The 19,861-nt window shown below is 39.1% G+C and overlaps 2 protein-coding genes across 8 annotated transcripts in view; both read left to right on the top strand.

Annotated features, from left to right (window-relative positions):
- HTR7 (5-hydroxytryptamine receptor 7) overlaps nucleotides 1-19,861 on the top strand; it is a 123,287-nt gene that overhangs the window by 39,542 nt on the left and 63,884 nt on the right. The gene's annotated exons all lie outside the window — the stretch shown is intronic.
- Nucleotides 1-19,861, top strand: part of LOC111172504 (heterogeneous nuclear ribonucleoprotein A1-like) — a 52,922-nt gene extending 33,061 nt beyond the window's left edge. Inside the window, 1 exon segment of the mRNA XM_089897911.1 lies at nucleotides 1-19,861. This exon segment is cut by the window's left edge and continues 17,944 nt beyond it. The gene's annotated coding sequence lies outside the window, so the exon portion shown is untranslated.

Below are 19,861 nucleotides of genomic sequence, written 5' to 3'. Positions count from 1 at the left end.
AATAGCCAAAGCAATCTTGATGGAAAAAAACGGAGCTGGAGGAATCAGGGTTCCTGACTTCAGACTATACTACAAAGCTACAGTAATCAAGACAATATGGTACTGGCACAAAAACAGAAATATAGAGCAATGGAACAGGATAGAAAGCCCAGAGATAAACCCACACACGTATGGTCAACTAATCTATGACAAACGAGGCAAGGTTATACAAAGGAGAAAAGACAGTCTCTTCAATAAGTCGTGTTGGGAAAACTGGACAGCTACATGTAAAAGAATGAAATTAGAACAGTCCCTAACACCATACACAAAAATAAACTCAAAATGGATTAAAGACCTAAATGTAAAAATGGACGGTATAAAACTCTTAGAGGAAAACATAGGAAGAACACTCATTGACATAAATCACAGCAAGATCTTTTTTGATCCACCTCCTAGAGTAATGGAAGTAAAAAAAGTGAACAAATGGGATCTAATGAAACTTAAAATCTTTTGCACAGCAAAGGAAACTACTAACAAGACGAAAAGACCACCCCCAGAATGGCAGAAAATATTTGCAAATGAATCAACAGACAAAGGATTAATCTCCAAAATATATAAATAGCTCATGCAGCTCAATATTAAAAAAACAAACAACCCAATGAAAAAATGGGCAGAAGACCTAAATAGACATTTCTCCAAAGAAGACATACAGATGTCCAAGAGGCACATGAAAAGCTGCTCAACATCACTAATTATTAGAGAAATGCAAATCAAAACTACAATGAGGTATTACCTCACACCTGTTAGAATGGACATCATCAGAAAGTCTACAAACAGCAAATGCTGGTGAGAGTGTGGAGAAAAGGGAACCCTCTTGCACTGTAGATGGGAATGTAAATTGATACAGCCACTATGGAGAACAGTATGGAGGTTGCTTAAAAAACTAAAAATAGAATTACCATATGACCCAGCAATCCCACTACTGGGCATATACCCAGAGAAAGCCATAATTGAAAAAGACACATGCATCCCAACGTTCATTGCAGCACTATTTACAATAGCCAGGTCATGGAAGCAATCTAAATGCCTATCGATAGACGAATGGATAAAGAAGGTGAGGTATGTATATATAATGGAAAGTTACTCAGCCATGAAAAGGAACGAAATTGGGTCATTTGTAGAGACATGGATGGACCTAGAAACTGTCATACGAAGTGAAGTAAGTCAGAAAGAGAAAAACAAATATCGTATATTAATGCATATATGTGGAATCTAGAAAAATGGTACAGATGAACCAGTTTGCAAGACAGAAATACACAGATGTAGAGAACAAATGGATGGACACTAAGTGGGGAAAGCGGGGGTGGTGATGGTGGGATGAATTGGGAGATTGGGATTGACATATGTGCACTAACATGTATAACATAGATAACTACTAAGAACCTGTTCTATAAAAAAAATAAAATAAAATTCGAAAATACTTGTTTGCTGCTATGAATATTTTCTCAGGGTAATCTCCTGTAAGTAGAAATTATAGGAGTTTGTTATTTTTAATACTTAGCGTATATATTGCCACGTTCTTCGGAAAGATAATACCAGTTTAGTTTCCACCACCAAGAGTATGTGAGAGGTATCTGTTTCATTGAATTCTTGTCAACACTTGGTAGTATCATTTTAAAAAAATTGTTTTTTAAACTTCGACAATTTAAGAAACAAACATGGCATCCTATTTTATTTTGTCGTTTTGATTAGAGATGTCCACCTTTTATCATATCTTATCTGGCCTTCTATTTCTTCTTTTGTGAATTGTCTTTGCCTGTGTGTTCATCTTCATTTTACTGATTTGGAAATAACTTTTATTTCTGATTATAAAAATACTGTGTTCATTGTAGAAAATTTGGGGTATGCAAAAAAATATAAAGGAAGTAAAATTTTACTTTTACAGCTTAGAGATAAATACCATTAAAATGGTGAATATTCAAGGAATCTTTTTTCTTTGTATCTCAATATCTATACTAATTAAAAATTAAGTCATAAGAGCTCTCTATATTTGGAGGCTAATCCCTTTTTTGTCATTGTTTGCTTTTTATTTTTGTGTAGTTTTTTTTTTTTTTTTTTTTTTTTTTAGCAGTACGCAGGCCTCTCACTGTTGTGGCCTCTCCCGTTGCAGAGCACAGGCTCCGGACGTGCAGGCTCAGCGGCCATGGCTCACAGGCTCAACTGCTCCGTGGCATGTGGGATCTTCCCGGACCGGGGAATGAACCCGTGTCCCCTGCATCGGCAGGCGGACTCTCAACCACTGCACCACCAGGGAAGCCCTGTGTAGTATTTTTAATACAATCAAAACTATCTTGTTTTATTTATTAGATTGCATTTTTGCTTAGGATGTCTTTATCCTTTGATAATTTAAATATTTGTGAATTATTTTAGCTATTTTGTGGATTTTTTTTTTTTTTACAGTCAGTTCTTTCATTATTTTCGTTGTTGTAAGGTTTAATACATACTGAGGTCTGTTTCTGGGCTATTATCCTACCTGATTAATTATCAATTCTTATACCACTATCTTGCTGTTTTAATTTTTTATTATCTGATAAGACCATTTATTTCCTTTCCAAAATTTCTTGGCTAAGATCATCTAGGTATTCTTCTAGATGAGCTTTAGAATTACTTGACTCATTTTGAGAAAACAAATATCCTATTATATTTCGAAGATACAATTTCTTTATAAACTTTTACTTTTTAATGACTAATATCTTGCCTGATCATTTTGGGATTATTAATTATGCTTTTAAAAATTATACTTATTTTAAAGTCTCTCCCTGTTTGTTCCAATAATTCTTCCTCTGGTGTTAGGTCTTGTTGAGTTTGGTGATTTTGGTTGTCCCCAAATGTTTTGGAGTTCTTGGTTGTGGACTCATCTTGCCTGTCTGCTAATGGTGTCTCTTTCACTGAAGCAGCCCAGTAATGATAAGGGAGGGAGGATGCATTTCCAGGTGGGCTGTTCTACTGGTCAGTGTTTGGGGCACAGGGGTGAGTGGGGAGTGACAGGTTTTGCCTGTCTGTTCCTACTGTGATAACTATCTCCACTCAGATCACACTATTGGTTGCCCTGGATCCCTCTCCTATATCCATCCTACTTCTTAGCTTAGAACACCCCCAGAAGCTCTACCACATTGTTCAGCAGTCATTTTCTCTGAGTATTTTGGACTGTGGTTCCTCTTTTCATCTGATCCAGTCTACTTTCTATCTTTAAGGTATTCTATATGAGTTTTGGTTCACTGAAGGTTCCCCTTCTTGCTTTCCAATACTGTTATGGGTTTTTAAAAAAATACTTTTTTATACATCAAGGAATTAGCATATAAGTGTTAAGGCCACAGTTTACACTGGTCTGCAATTCTGAGCTGATCTTATTTTTGTTTGATTTTTAAAAAATTTGTTTTTAATATAATTAAACTTTTCACTAGCTATATATTAGCATGTGTGTATATATATATATATTAGATATGTTGATATACAACTATATTATATAAATAAATTTCTTTTTTTATTGATTCAGGTACCTGAATCCAAGCCCCAGAACTTTATTTTATTTTTTAAAATTTTTATTGGAGTATAGTTGATTTACAATGTTGTGTTATTTTCAGGTGTACAGCAAAGTGAATCAGTTATATATATACATATATCCACTTTGTTTTCTATGTCTGTAACTATATTTCTGTTTTGTAGATAAGTTCATTTGTACCCCCTTTATAGAGTCCACATATAAGCGATATCATATGATATTTGTCTTTCTCTGTCTGACTTATTTCACTCAGTATGACAATCTCTAATTTCATCCATGTGGCTGCAAGTGGCATTACATTGTTCTTTTTTATGGCTGAGTAATATTCCACTGTGTATATGTACCACATCTTCTTTATCCATTCCTCTCTTGATGGACATTTAGGTTGCTTCCATGTCCTGGCTATTGTAAATAGGGCTGCAATGAACATTGGAGTGCATGTATCTTTTCAAATTAATGTTTTCTCCAGATATATGCCCAGGAGTAGGATTGCTGGGTTATATGGTAGTTCTATTTTTAGTTTTTTAAGGAACCTCCATATTGTTCTCCATAGTGACTGTACCAATTTACATTCCCACCAACAGTGTAGGAGGGTTCCCTTTTCCCCACACCCTCTCCAGCATTTATTGTTTGTAGATTTTTTGATGATGGCCATTCTGGCCTGTGTGAGGTGATATCTCATTGTAGTTTTTTTTTTTTTTTAATTAATTATTTATTTATTTATTTTTGGCTGTGTTGGGTCTTCGTTTCTGTGCGAGAGCTTTCTCTAGTTGCGGCAAGCGGGGGCCACTCTTCATCACGGTGCTCGAGCCTCTCACTATCACGGCCTCTCTTGTTGCGGATCACAGGATCCAGACGCGCAGGCTCATTACTTGTGGCTCACGGGCCTAGTTGCTCTGCGGCATTTGGGGTCTTCCCAGACCAGAGCTCGAACCCGTGTCCCCTGCATTGGCAGGCAGATTCTCAACCACTGCGCCACCAGGAAAGCCCTCATTGTAGTTTTGATTTGCATTTCTCTAATAATTAGTGATGTTGAGCATCTTTTTATGTGCTTTTTGGCCATCTGTATGTCTTCTTTGGAGAAATGTCTACTTAGATCTTTTGCCCATGTTTTGATTGGGTTGCTTGTTTTTTTTGATATTGAGCTGCATGAGCTGTTTGTATATTTTGGAGAGTAATCCTTTGTCGGTTGCTTTGTTTGCAAATATTTTCTCCCATTCTTAGGGTTGTCTTTTCATTTTGTTTATGGTTTCCTTTGCTGTGCAACAGCTTTTACGTTTAATTAGGTCCCATTTGTTTATTTTTGTTTTTATTTTCATTACTCTAGGAGGTGGATCAAAAAAGATCTTGCTGTGATTTATGTCAAGGCATGTTCTTCTGCCTGTGTTTTCCTCTAAGAGTTTTATAGTGTCTGTTCTTACATTTAGGTCTTTAATCCATTTTGAGTTTATTTTGTGCATGGCCTTAGGGGGTGTTCTAATTTCATTATTTTGCATGTAGCTGTCCAGCTTTCCCAGCACCACTTATTGAAGAGGCTCTCTTTTCTCCACTGTATATTCTTGCCTCCTTTGTTATGGATTAGGTGGCCATAGGTGCGTTGGTTTATATCTGGACTTTTTATTCTGTTCCACTAATCTATATTCTGTTTTTGTGCCAGTACCATACTGTTTTGATGACTGTAGCTTTGTAGTATAGTCTGAAGTCAGGGACCCTGATTCCTCCAGCTCCATTTTTCTTTCTCAAGTTTGATTTGGCTATTCAGGGTCTTTTGTGTTTCCATATAAATTGTAAATTTTTTTGTTCTAATTCTGTGAAAAATGCCATTGGTAATTTGATAGGGATTGCATTGAATCTGTAGATTCCTTTGGGCAGTATAGTCATTTTCATAAATAAATTAACATTAAACTATACTTGCATTCCTGGGATTAACCTCCTCTGTGGTCATTATGAATGATTCTTTTAGTTTATTTTAAAAATGTTTGTCAATATTTTGTTGTGATTTTCACATATGTACTTCATGACACTAATAATTACTTGTTTAATGGCTAGACTGTAAGTACCAGGAGGACAGAGAACATATTTTTTCTTATGTTTTAGCATAGTGCCTGGTAGATAAGGGATATTAAAATTAAAGACATGGGACTGGTCCATAGTTAATTTCAGCAATTTGTTTTTAATGGGAGCTAGTTTTCTCAGATATTAGAATTATATTAGATTTATAAAATGAATTGGTTGGTTTTACATCTTTTTGTTCATATTAGAACATCTGGTTCTGGAGCCTTTTTCTTCCCTTTAATTTTTCAGTTTCTTTCACTACTAATTAGTCTCTTTACACTGTGTACTTCTTTGGGGGGGTTATCTGTGAAATTTATATTTTCCTATAGACATTTCAGGTCAGCTGAATTGTATACCCTACTTCATCTGAAATTAATATGGCCATCTGCTTTTTTAAAATTAGCGTTTGCCTAGTGACTCTGTTTATCCTTTAACTCTCTGTGATTTTAATAGATGTGTTTATTTTAAGCTATCTCTTGTTGAATATTTTTAAAGATAATCTGAGGGTTCTTGTTAATAGTTAGATTATTTACTTAAGTGATTTTATAAGTCTTACATCTTTGTTTTTCATGACGGGTGGTTATTTTTGTGGGAAGCAGGGAGTGGCTGCTACTGGAATGTTGGCCAGTTGTCATTTTCTGTGACATTTTCTTGTACAACTCTGAACTTTCTGACTTTGGTTTCCTTCCCTTCGGACTGTTTTGGTTATATCCATCCTGCTGATTTTCCCCAAACACTACTTTGATCATTCATTTCCCCTTTGAGAATCTCCCCGTTGTCTCCAGAATAAACTTAAGACCCCTTAGGTGATGTTTAGAGCCCTCTAACCATAAGGTGTATCTTCTATTGTTTCTCATTAAGCCCGTTCACAAATTATTATTCCGCTGAATGAGTCTTTGTATCCCTCCTACTCCCTCCACAAACCTGCCTTGTAGTTTTTTGTGTTTGAACTTTGTTCAAGATTTTATTCACGTTTGGATATTATTTTCCATGTATCCAAATGCTAGTGAGCATCCTCGGCTCAAGTTGGACCGACTCCACTGAGTCTTCCCTTATTAACAGCAGGAAGTGGGCTTCCCCTCCTGTGTGAGGGAAGGCAGAGAAAGGGACAGGAAGGTGCCCATGGGTAGATATGATCATCTGCATCGTGCTTCTTGGGATGGATGGGGCATTCATGGTGTTCACTGTATTTGTAAAGATAAATAAAATAAATGAAAAAGAGAGTCATACACGGAGCAATGTTGATAATGTGTTATAAATGAAGAATTATGATTATTTCCATCTGGTATGGCTGTAGCCAAAAAAAAGTCTTCTATTTATAGACTTTATCTGTTATCTCCCCAATTAGACATAGAAGTCTTGGAACCAGGGACTTGGTGTTGCCTTATTTTTAATCCCCCATTGGACCCTGCAAGAAGATAAGCTTGGCTTGGAAGTCAAGAAACTTAAATATTGGAATCATGCTATCATGTTTATAGTCCTAGCACTGAGAACTTGTGTGATGAACTTGTTTGACACTTAAAAAAAAATTTTTTTTTAGTGTTTTTTGAGTTAAAAAATGGTTTCATGCTCCGTTTCATTTCATCCTTTCAACAGAGTCATCTAACCTTTACGGGTCATAGATGCCTTTGAAAATGAGGAATTGGAGTTACATGATTGTATGGTTTCTTCCCTCTTCAAAGTTCTTTAATTTCATGATGTATTTTTTGTAGACTATACCGAAAACAGACTTGGAGATTTCTCAGGTAAATACCAAAGAATTATAGGGAGCAGCTGTGACTAGATACTTCAAATTTGAAGAATTAAAACTCTTGTCAAATACTGGAATAATTTTCACATTTGTGAGGAAAGATCAAGAAACAGGAGGATTATCAAGCTTCAGTTTACTGGAAATGATAATGATATCTTGACTGAAAGAAAAAACTGGAAAGGAATATCAACAGTTCACTTTAACACTTTCTCTTTGGGCGCATTAGATATAGGATAAATACCAAATGTACATCTTTATTCTAGGTGCAGTTTTAAGGGCTACAACATACTTTAATTTAAGCTAGGCTTATCTCGGGTTGTTCTCTCTCCTCCCCTCCCCCCTTCAGCGCATGTGAACAAAAAAGTATATACACACACTGGACCATGCATTTTTCTTGAACATTTCCTGAATCTTCTACCTTGAGTCTTTCCATTTAACCCTCCTATTGAATTCTATTCAGTATTCAATGTGCAACTTCAATACTAATTATTTATATAACTTTTCCTTTAACTTCCCAGTTCAAATTGATCATCCCCCAATCTACCTCCTCATTCCTTCAGGTATTATATATAATTACACACACACACACACACACACACACACACACACACACACTTTGATGGCACTTCCCAGGTACTGCCTTATTGTAAATGTGCATATGTCTGTCTTTTCTAGATTTAAAGCTTGTGGACAGGTACTTGGTAATATTTTTCTTTGTGTCCCACCTAGGAATCATAACAGTTACTGGCCTATGGTAATTGCTCACTAAAGAGAACAGCTTGGAACAAAGTTTTCTGAACCCCCCCTTTTAAATGAAATATTATGTAAGATTCAAATATGAAGAAGAGATTAAAGGGACATTTTGTTAGTATAAGCTGTTAGTTTGAATTTGTGACATTCGATTACTATAAAGTCATTCAAAAGATCAATGAGGCTGATTTAATAAACTTCCAATGAAATTTGTGTTTATAGAAAACAGTTCTAGTCACATCAATCTAAGCATCCGATTTAATTTTCTCTCTCTTTTCATTCTGTGTCTCTCTGTATCTCTTTCTCTCTCTCATATACACACACACTCTCTCTTTACATGGTATCAAGAAAATCTGGGTTCACACAGATGAGTAGCTGCACATGGTAGTATATTTTAATAGCTTGCTCTTCAATTTAACTGTTACAGTAGCTCAAAAGAGTAGGAAATGCTCATTTCAAATTAATACACAGCAAGTAACAAGTGCATGCAATTATTAATTATTAAGTGTTCAGTTTAAAGAGTCAATTAATGTGTTCCTTGGCCATCTTAATTTGTCACCATTTAGCAGAAAATACCATATGAATGTATCTTGTCATTTAATTGAGTGGAGCACACGTCTGTTGTGCTGTATTGGCTTGTATGATTTTATGTGAGTAGACATGGGTAGGTCTGAATTTTAGCAAAACAAAACAAGAAAAGACCTGCAGTCTTCTTAATCAGCATCACATTCCCAGGAAGTTCAAATATATCCACAAGGAGACTTTATCGTGAGGGCTCCAGAAAAAAGCAGAGGTAATGCGGCAGCACAAATTAAATCATTTGGGGTCTGCTTTTTGTTAAAATTTGATAGAGAACACAAGTGAGTGTGGCTGATGCTTTATAGCACAGTTCCAAAAAAAGATTGATATATTTTAACAATGAAATTTGAACCAAATATTTGCAGAACCCTGGTAGCCATGTTTGACTACTCACACAACTAGGATAAAAGATGTTGGCATTGGAAAGTTTCATCATGTCTAACCCTTTCATTTTTCCAGATGGGAATCGCAATGGTGTGTGAAAGTCTCCAGCACAATGTTTAGTGTCTGCATTAAATGTTTATTTTCTTGAACTAATGAATAAATAAATGAGATAAGAGAAAGAATGGTAAGTGTTAATACTTATTGAATATTTACCGTATGCCAGACACTCTGCTAAGTGCTTATAACAAACCTGGGATTGTACTATTATTATTCCCATTTTACAGATAAGAAAACTGAGGCATAAAGAGATCAAGTAACACTTTCAATGTTGCCCAGCTTATACATGGCGGAGCATGGATTTAAATTCTGGCTCTGTGATCTCCCTAAATCCAAACATTTAACCATGGCACTATACCAGCAAGATGCATTTTGCAAGCACAGTGCTTTCTCTAGTGGCTTATTTTTGTTTAATTGTAGCTGATTTTATGCAACCATGCAAGGCTGATCTTTCTGTTTTATTCACCATTTTCATTGAACTACAGTGATTCTTAATTGTCTGTTAACCTTCAGCCGTACATTTGCCAAGAGCATTTAAAGAAAGAGATCATGTCTGGGCACTTGGATTTATAAAGTAGGTTTGGTGTTCCCAGTGAGCCTTTCCGCATTCTTTTCAGTTCAGGCAGATGCACTGATGTGTGTGGGGTGTCCTTACTGACAGTTTTATCGTGGGCAGAACAGACAAAAATAGCATTGAAAACCAAAGTCCTTGGTTATTTCTTCTACTTTACATTTCAGTGATGGTTGATTTTGTAGCTCAGCAGGACTAGTTTTGAAGACCATACAGGAAAAAAAAAAAAAATCACAAAAGGAGAGTCAAAGTAAAGGCCTTGAGAATTGCTGGGTCTTTATGCTGCTTTGAAGAGCTTTTTGTTGTGCAATAATACAAATAGTTTAGAAAGAAGGAAATAGTATTTGTTTAAATGATCATTGTTTACTTCTCGTTTCAGTAGTTATTTAGCTGGTGGATGTACTGAGACACTTCATAAGGAAGGCCTCATATTCTTTGTGGGAGAAGGATGTCAGTGCATAGTTATAGTATGATATGATATGATAATGTTACTTCTCAGGTGCTATAGGATCTCAGTAATGAGAGTGAGCAGCTGGAGGTGGGGCACAGAAGGGAAGAGCTTCACAGTGGAGGTGACACGTGAGCAATGTCTTGAAGGATGAATAGGAGTTTACTGGGTTAGGAAGTGGGGATTAGAAGTGTACAGACTCTTCCTGACATTTGCATTTTGGCCTATGACAGTGTTTCCCAGCATTTTTCATTGACTTCTTCTCTTTCTTTATCTTCACTTTATGTCAGAGGGGAAAAGCAACCACAAGTGACTAACTGAAATAAGATACTCTTATTTTTTTCTATTATTTTTGATAAGAGGTCTTAAAAAAGCAGTTAATTCAGTTTGTTTGGTTTAGATAGTACCTTTATTCTTATACTAATACATTGATATCACAATGTATTAGTAAAAAGAATGTGCAAAGAGAATTGGGTTCCTGCAGAAGTAGACATCAGGAGCAGTCATTTTCTTTTGGGCTTTATATCCGGACCCAGTTGAATTCTTGGCCTCCAAATGATTGGTTTTATCTGTTTTAGTACAGTCTTTTGTAGCTACACACATGTAGGTTTTTCCTATAAGAATTTGAGATCTTCCTTGTTATGTTGTGTCCATGATCATGGATTTTTCAGAAGAGCTGTTTAAAATGTTCTGCTTTGTTGACCCCTTAAGAATACCACGGATTGATTGGTTTTAGGTTTGGAACGTTAACTTTATATACTAGGCAACTAGCGTTGGTTATCAAATCAAGCGTGAGGTGTGTAGCATGATGGCAAGGCACCTACATGGAGACATTTTCCTGACATTTTCAGTTTCCTCGTATGTAAAATGGGAATAATAATGGTACCTCCCTCGCAGGGCTGCAGTGGAAATTGGGGGAGCTAATGTGTAAAACACTTAGCATCCGACGGAAGTGTTGGTTCTTCATGCCCATCCCCAGCTGCCGGTGGAAGGTAGTGAGCTTGGTCTGCACTGTTTACTGATGGACCCTAAGCATGCCAGGTAATTGCTATAACCTTTGGCTGCCTTTGACAATGCCGTCAACCACTCGGTAATATTAGTAGTCTTTCCTGTGCCAGGCCTCTTTCCACTACAACTGGCCGTTGTAGCTCCAGGGTAATTTAATAGTAATAGAAGGTGAATCATTTATTCAGTAAATATTTATTGAGTACCCACGACCCAGACTCTATAGGGGTTGTGAATGGTGATTTCCCAAATAACTAGGGTGTGGACCCTGCCCTTGGGAGGGTGCGCTCATTGTTGTAAACAAATAGTAAGGCAGCAGGAGGCCATAGTGAGAGGTAAACTAGTGAAGTGGTTAAAGCATGCTGATTCTGGAGCCGGGGTGTGTGGGTTCACATCCCAGCTCGTCTGCTTACTAGTTCGCCAGCCAGATACCCTCTCTGTGCCTCAGTTTCCTCATCTGTAAAATGCGAATAATCATAGTACCTCCCTCGCGGGGCTGCAATGGGGATTGGGTAAGCTAACGTGTGAAACACTCATTACTGCAGTTGATGGAAGTGTTGGCTCTTCATGCCCATCCCCAGCTGCCGGCAGAAGACGGTGAGCTTGGTCTGCACCGTTGGCTGAGGGATCCTAAGCATGCCAGGCACATAGTAGGCACTCCTCCTGAATAAATACGTTGAATGATAAGGGAGGGTGTGACGATGGGCTTTGTGAGTCTAGCTGAGTGAGTAAACGATAGAGTTATGGGTCCAACAGGGAGTCAGAAACTTTCTAGTTTACTCAGTTTCTAGATTTCTGTCCTGCTCCTTCGGAAGAGAGATCGTTATGATTAAAGAATGCCGTTTTTATGAGAAGGTCTTCCTGAGAAAATGCAACAGCGCAGAAGGTGGTTCTTCCCATGTCCTCTGCTGGAGGGGAAGGAGGGCTCCCAGAGTAACCTTTCACCCGCTGAGGGCATCTTATGCGGGGCTGGCCTCCTGGGGGTTGTTGTGGCCACTCCTGTCATCTGCTTCTTCCCTGCTCTTTCTCTCTACATTGAACAAACATCTTGAAGGTAAATGTCAAGACTAGGAGCTTAATTTGTCACATTGAGTGCAGCTGTGTGTGGAACTGCACTTTGCATTTTAATATCCTGCTTATTCCAGAAAAGTGGCATTTTACAGATTTCCTGTATTATTCATGAATTTCAAGGCTTTGTGGTTTTAAAAATAAAAGTTCAGGTAATAACCGAGAGTAAAGGGAAGTTAGACTCTGTCAGGGTTTCTCACCCTTTCCCCATCCCATCGCTTTTCCATTTTTTAAGCATTTCTTATCTTGTTCCTATGTCATGTACCCTGATGTCAGGAACAGACACACATGGAGTGTTAACTCAGGCATCACAGCTCGCCTCTTTATTAGCTTCAAAGTTCCCAAGAGAATGTGTGTGGGAAGAAAAAATATCACTGACCTGCGTAGAGAAATATGAACAGGTCTCTAGCAGCAGGCAAGTATACCCAGCCTTTTCCTGCGGCTGAGGCGGATGAACCTTGGCCACTTGGCATTGACAGAATGTGAAGGCCCCCAAGGCGGTTATCCTGCTTGTTGGGTGTGTGGGCAAATGCTGAGCTGGTGGTCCTCCAGCTGCTTTTCCAAATTATGTGTTTTTAATGAAAACACAGGTTGGTTCAGGTTGCAGATAAACCTGGGCAGAATGTGCTGAGGAAGTTCCTCCCCAGAAAGGCCTGGAAGGAGCAGGATTTTAGCTGGAAGCCAGGTGGTGTGAAAGCTCCTCACAGAAAGGCCACATCCCCATGGGCACATGAATCTAGGTTGGGAAGCACATTCCAGGGGCAGGTACATTCTCACGTTGGGTTGCTTAGCAGGCCACACGGTGACTGTTTCCTAGCTCTCCTGAGAAGTGCTGCTGAGGGCTGGAGGACTTTGTGGATCTCTGTATTCAGGGCTCAGTCCTTATCATCAGGCATTACAGTGCACTTTGAAGAGCAGTAAGAAATATTGGGGAAAAAACCCCCATGATTTTAAGAGTGCGTAAAGAATAAGGATCAACTATTAAAAAAGTCACAAACAATAAATGCTGGAGAGGGTGTGGAGAAAAGGGAGCCCTCCTACACTGTTGGTGGGAATGTAAATTGGTGCAGCTACTATGGAGAGTTATCCATTCTATATATAATAGTTTGCATCTACTAACCCTAAACTCACAATCCATCCTTCCCCCCCCCCTTGGCAACCACAAGTCTGTTCTTTATATCTGTGAGTCTGTTTCTGTTTAATAGATAAGTTCATTTGTGAAAACACTATGGGGGTTCCCCCAAAAAACCTAAAAATAGAGTTGCCATATGATCCAGCAATCCCACTCCTGGGCATATATCCAGAAAAACAACTATAACTCAAAAAGATACATGCACCCCTATATTCATATAGCAACATTATTTACAATAGCCAAGACATGGAAACAACCTAAATGTCCATCAACAGATGAATGGATAAAGAAGATGTGGTCTATATATACAATGTAATATTACTCAGCCATAAAAAAGAATGAAATAATGTCATTTGCAGCAGCACGGATGGACCTAGAGATTATGATACCAAGTGAAGTAAGTCAGAGAAAGACAAATACCATATGATATCACCTATATGTGGAATCTAAAATATGACAAAAATGCACTTATCTATGAAACAGAAACAGACTCACAGACATAGAAAACAAACTTACGGTTACCAAAGGGGAAAGTTGGTGGGGAGGGATAAATTAGGAGTTTGGGCTGAGCAGATACAAACTACTATATATAAAATAGATGAAAAACAAGGTCCTACTGTATAACATAGGGAACTATATTCAATATCTTGTAATAACCTATAATTAAAAAAAAATACGTAACTGAATCACTTTGCTGTACCCCAGAAACTAACACAACATTGTAAGTCAACTATACTTCAATAAAAACAATAAATTTAAAAAATGCCCAAATTCCAAAATTAATGAACTGAAAAAATACCTGGCCACGTACTAGTGAAATATTAGTGATTGCCTGATATAACATGTATTATTTTTAAAAGTCCTTAAATGATATTAATAAAATACTGTGTATGTTCATTGAAAAACAAAAGGATCAACTATAGTAAATATTATTTAAAATACATCACAAAAATGGAGGCTGGAGGTGGATTGCCGGAAGTTAACACTTTAACCACAGGCAAAGTGTTAGGATTTATGGGGGGAAAATATAGGGGTGCCGTTCAGTTATTCAGATAATATTTATTTAGTGGCTACGTACCAGGTAACAAGTCATGTACTATATGGAGGTGTGTGTGTGTATCAGAGAGAGAGAAAAAAGAGAGAGAAAGAAACAGACCGATGGGGGACCTTAAATAGGTGAAAAGGAATTTGCATCTAGGATTTAAAAATCCCTTAGACTCTTCTTGGCTTTCACCAAGAAGACAGCATTCAATGTGTATGTCTCTGCCACTTCTTCAGTTCGATTACCTCAATTAGATATTTAGGTCTGTCTGAGTGATCAAACACCTTTGACATTTCTTATACCTCTAAGTGATGTCTATGGGACAAGTAAGTCTTTTGCTACAGTTGTTTGTATGTTTCCTTCCTTCATTCATTCATTCATCCAACCAATATTTAATGCCTGTCAGCCATCGTACCAGGGTTTGGATTTCGTGCTGATCAAGGAAGAACATGGTTGCTATCCTAATGCATCTTACCTTACTGAGGATCCAAACAAATAAGTGTGTAGTCACGGTCCAGGGTAGTTGATGCTGTGATGAGGAGATGCTCTAGGAGCTCAGAGCAGGGCTCTCAGTAACACTGGAGAGTCTGGAGGAAGCTGCGTCCAAGCTGGTATGTAGAGAATGAGTAGGACTTAGCCTAGGAAAGACTGTGGAGCATTCCAGGCAGAGTAGCATCCAGTGCGATAGCTGGGAGCGCGAGTGTTCCCCAGAGTGGTCAAGAGCACGAACAGCTGATGCGTGAGCTGGGCAGTAGAATAGAACTATATGCACTTGTGCTAATGATGCTGAGTCACACAACCAGCTATTACAGATTCTGAATTGAGGCTTTATCCTGACTGATCATCTTGGAGAGTGGGTTAGTTCCACAGAGGACCAAGTAGAAGAGTGGTCAGATCAGCACACATTAATTCCCATTCCTTCAACAAACCTCTTGGCTTCCTTACACTTTACCGATACTGGCCCAGTTGTGCTCACTACTCCATTTGTGAGAATTCTGGGTATTTTTTTAAACTATGTATTAATAGAATTCGTTCTTTTAGCTGCTGTTTATTGAAGACAACCTATGTGCCAGGAACTGTACCAAGGATTTTACAGATGTTCTTATTTAAACCCTGTGGTGTGATGTGGTCCTGTAAGGGAGGAGCTGTTATCCCTGTTGTTCAGATGAGGACCAGAGGCTCATAGAGCTGTAGAGCAGGGATTCAAACCCAGGTTGTTTATCTCAGAGGCTGGGCTTGGAATCCCAATGCTTGAGCGTCAAAGAAAGAACAACGTGGAGGTATTTAGTATGTTTCGCGGCGGGCTATTAATGGATCTTTTCAGAGTCCTTTGTGATTAATTTTAAGGTAATGAAAGCGTTATAGGATGTAGATGGTTATATCCCCTGAGGTGGTTGGCAACATAATTAGATTTGTGTGTGGTGTATTTTATGACAGATAATGTACAAAATGGCATACTATTCCACATCATCTCTACAATAGGACTTGTCTTAGTGAGAATGTAATTAATCCCCATCTTTCTGTGTGTAATTTTGTTGTACGTGTCACGAACTAAATTTTCTAGAACTCTTGCTTGAAGTCACATGATAAAAATAATAATTATACAGTAACCTTTCTCCTCTGGGCAGACCTGGTTGGAAAGATCCATGGTGAAGAGCCAGAGCTTAATGGAAAATGAGAGGAGATAATAAGAGACAACTCAGGCTCTTAGGAGTTTGAGGGGGCGCCACAGTATAGCAGGAACATCATGATTACTGAAGCAGATGACGAGGAGAGGCAAACAAACCATTCAAATAATGGGGTGAACAAAATACTGAGTAAATTTTAGCATCAGATTAAAATCCAGGCTATTTCTGGTAGTATTATGGATGGACTAGTTATTCTGTAAAGCCTATCTAATGCAAAACCCTAGAATGCCAGATAAAATTGAAAGGAATATATGTCATTTAAATTTCATGGCTGATCTGGCAAGAAAGTGAGAGGAATCCTTATAAGCCTGAAATGGAGAGAAAGCAAGCAGTCAGAGGGGGAAAACCAGCATGGAAGCTCGTGGCCTCCCTTGGGAGAGCTGCTGATTTTTGGCGACCTAGAACCTTGACTGCAAAGACTGCAATCTGTAGGCAAGAGATAAACCCTGGGTTTTTACAAAACGGGGAATGAGATTGAAGCTGCCACTCGAATTCAGGACCCTTGCAAGGATGCCCTGTGGGTGTGGGGACTTGCAGGGAGTTAGCAGGGAAATTTGCTTTTCTTAACCCTGGCACCGTATGGTGCAAAATCTCTCTTAAGGATTTGTAACCAGAAGCAGGCACTGATGAGGTTTAGGTTCAAGTTCATAGTACTCCTGAGGTGTAAGGAAGACAAACCAAAAACCCCAAACTAGAATTTGGTATAAAGGAATTATGGATTGACAATGCTGCCCGGCCTGGCAGAAATGGATGCAAATGGTCTCTGGAGAAACACACGTTCATTATAGGCCTCAGAGAGTCCCTGCAGTTAAAGTCCCAGTAAGCCCAGGCTCACAATCACCACATCATAAAACTCCTCAGGAAACCAGGCACTGCTAGCGGACACTACTCACAGCCCAGTTGGGTCTGTAGACTTCAGATGTAATTATAAAATACTGAACCTCAGATACCCATGTTTACAGTTTTTAAAGAAGTAAAAGATGGAATCGAAAGTATGAGCAAGGAACAAAAACAATCAAAAATGACCAGGCAGATTTGTGGGAAGAGGAAATAAAAGGCCCCAGGATGAGTGTTCGAAAATTGTCCGAGCCTCAGATGAGCTCTTGGGAGCCTCAAGAACATGGAAAGGGGCAAGGGTTTGCCTTGTTTTGGAGGATCCTGGTTGAGTCTACTTGGCCATTCCAGGGCACTGTCATAGCTTTCTCAGAGTGCCTTTCCTCTGGAAGGATCCAGGCATCTCATTCCTTGATATCTAGGAAAGGTAATGGGGCATGATTCTAGGGAGTTAATTACTTTAGGAAGTCAGTAATTCTAAAGACTTTTGGAGAGGTCTGTATTGACCATATAGTACTCTTCTGATGTCTTCTGGATTTTCTGTGGAATATGAGCTCAGTTTTCTCATTGTTTCCATAGGAGAATGTCTTAAACTCTTCTTCTCTTTGAAAGATATATTTAAAAGCAAAACTCCAAAAAATTGTGGCTCATTGGTTTGGCTTAAATTCCTTATTCTCACTATTCAGCTTTAAAATAAAGGAGACATAATAGAGACTTGTCCGATATATACAGTGAAGAGAAAAAAGCAGGTTGTAGAATTTGTAGGGTATGATCTCATTTATGTGAAAAGATTACATATCAACACGTCTGAATGCAGTATGTGCAGAGACTTTCGAGAAGAATACGCCGTTATAGCGATATCTTCTGAGAGTAGTATTGGGAATCTAGGGCAGAAATGGGCAAGGAGACTTTCACTTTTGAATTCATACCTTTTCATATTATTCAAAATTTTTGCTATGGGTCTCGTATTACTTTCTAATATAAAAACTGAAAAGGTTTCAGAATTTAAAATTTCAAGTCCTATATGTCATAGATGTAAATATTTATTCCTTGTAAGGGAGTTTTGATTGTCCTTGTTTTCTTCTTCAAGAGTACCAGTGGTACTCTTAGGAGAGAGGGAGAAACTTAAGACATACGGAATCCTACAATGTTTTAGGCACTGGGCTATGTCTGTCTCTCGCTGGGACAAACAACTACAGCACCACCTAAAAAACTAACAAAAAATCAGATAACTTCCCATAATTCCATTGGATTTTACTTCTTAGATTTACAAATGTAGGGAGCTTGATTTTGTCAGTCTTAGTGATGATTGACCTTCACACTGGACATGAGTCTGTTCCATTTCCCTGTGGCATTGTGTCTCTCACTATTCCTTCGTACCCCCTGAGCTGCTCTGTTTATTCACTTAACCCTTTATCACACATTGATGAATCCCCTACTATGTGCCCCTTCTATACCATGTACTGAATTCCATACTTGAATTTTTAAAAGACAAGTAAAATCCCTTTGGAAGCATGCAATTTTGTGAGTGAGACAAATAATAACATGCTGTGACAAGTATAATGATATCAGCACAGTTCTCACTTAGCCTGGGTACCAGGCTGGAGGGTGAGGAATAAGAGATGGGAACGGAAGTTAACCAAGGTCCACTCTGAGGACCTAGAGTGTGGAGGTAGAAGAGAACATGGACTGTGTGGCAGGGATTAGCCTTGCTCACCAGTGTTTCCATCGTCCTCCTTTTGGACACGTAGCGGATTGACTTCCTGTCCCACTGTGGTTAGTTAAGGCTACATAATATGCCATAGCCAGTGGAATGTGGGTGGAAGTGACAAGCATTCCTTCTGGGTGGGAGCGCTCATCTGTGGGTGTGGGGCTCCAGAGCACACTTCCCCTGCCACGGGGATGGTGGAAGCATGCCTTGACACAGAGATGCACCACTTAGCCACCACTAAGGTGGAGAGCTGGACTACGGTGTTGCCTGGACTCACAGAAGATGTGACATGAGTGAAAAATAAACAACTGTTGTGATCTTAGAGTTGCTTTTGCTCAGAACATAACCCAGCTTCTTTCAACCAACACAGTATGTGAGAAACAAAAAGCAGGTGTAGGGCAGGAGTAGCCCGCGGTGAGGTTGGAGCAGAAGGCAGGGGTCAGATCACAGCGGGCCTTGGCTGTCGCTTGCTATTTCCTAGCTGGGATGTAACACTGGCCGCTTTCCAAAGTCACATCCGATTTTACTTCTTAGCAGACTCAGAAACGTAGAGAGTTTCGTTTTGTCATTTCTGATGATGTTAGTCCCTCTTCCCCTGTCATTTGTAACCCTCTTCTGTTCCAGCATTCTCTGCTCCAAAGGGGAAGAAAGAGGAAGAGAGCTTGCTGGAATTCTGGGTTTTTAAATTATTATTATTATTTACCGTTTTGGCTGTCTTGGTTCTTCGTTGCTGTGCGCGGGCTTCTCATTGCAGTGGCTTCTCTTGTTGCGGGGAACAGGCTCTAGGCACGCAACCTTCAGTAGTTGAAGTACGCGGGCTCAGTAGTTGCGGCATACAGGCCCTAGAGCATGCGGGGTTTAGTAGTTGCGGCTCGTGGGCTCTAGAGCACAGGCTAAATAATTGCGGTGCACGGGCTTAGTTGCTCCACAGGAACTTCCCGGACCAGGGGTCGAACCCATGTCCCCTGCATTGGCAGGTGGGTTCTTAACCACTGCACCTCCAGGGAAGTCCCTGGAATTCTTTTTATGAATCTTCAGGGGGCACACACGTTTCCCCAGGGACCATGCTTGGGGGCTGTGCAAGACAACAGCGCCATCAAGTGGCCTGTGTAAAATCCTCCCTCCCACTGGCACTTCACCAGTGTTCCCAGCCAGGATCCGGGTGGCAGTTCTCCCACTTCCAAGTAGAAATTTAGGGGTGCCTGATCTCCTCTCTGACAGGTGGGACAACACCAGCTGCGGGTCA

Source organism: Delphinapterus leucas, chromosome 16, assembly GCF_059928025.1.
Source record: "Delphinapterus leucas isolate spDelLeu-1000000601 "Yukka" chromosome 16, BTC_Dleu_Yukka2, whole genome shotgun sequence".
Classification (NCBI taxonomy): Eukaryota; Metazoa; Chordata; class Mammalia; order Artiodactyla; family Monodontidae; genus Delphinapterus; species Delphinapterus leucas.
The sequence above is the reverse complement of the archived record's forward strand: the minus strand, read 5'-3'. Positions and strand labels throughout refer to the sequence as shown.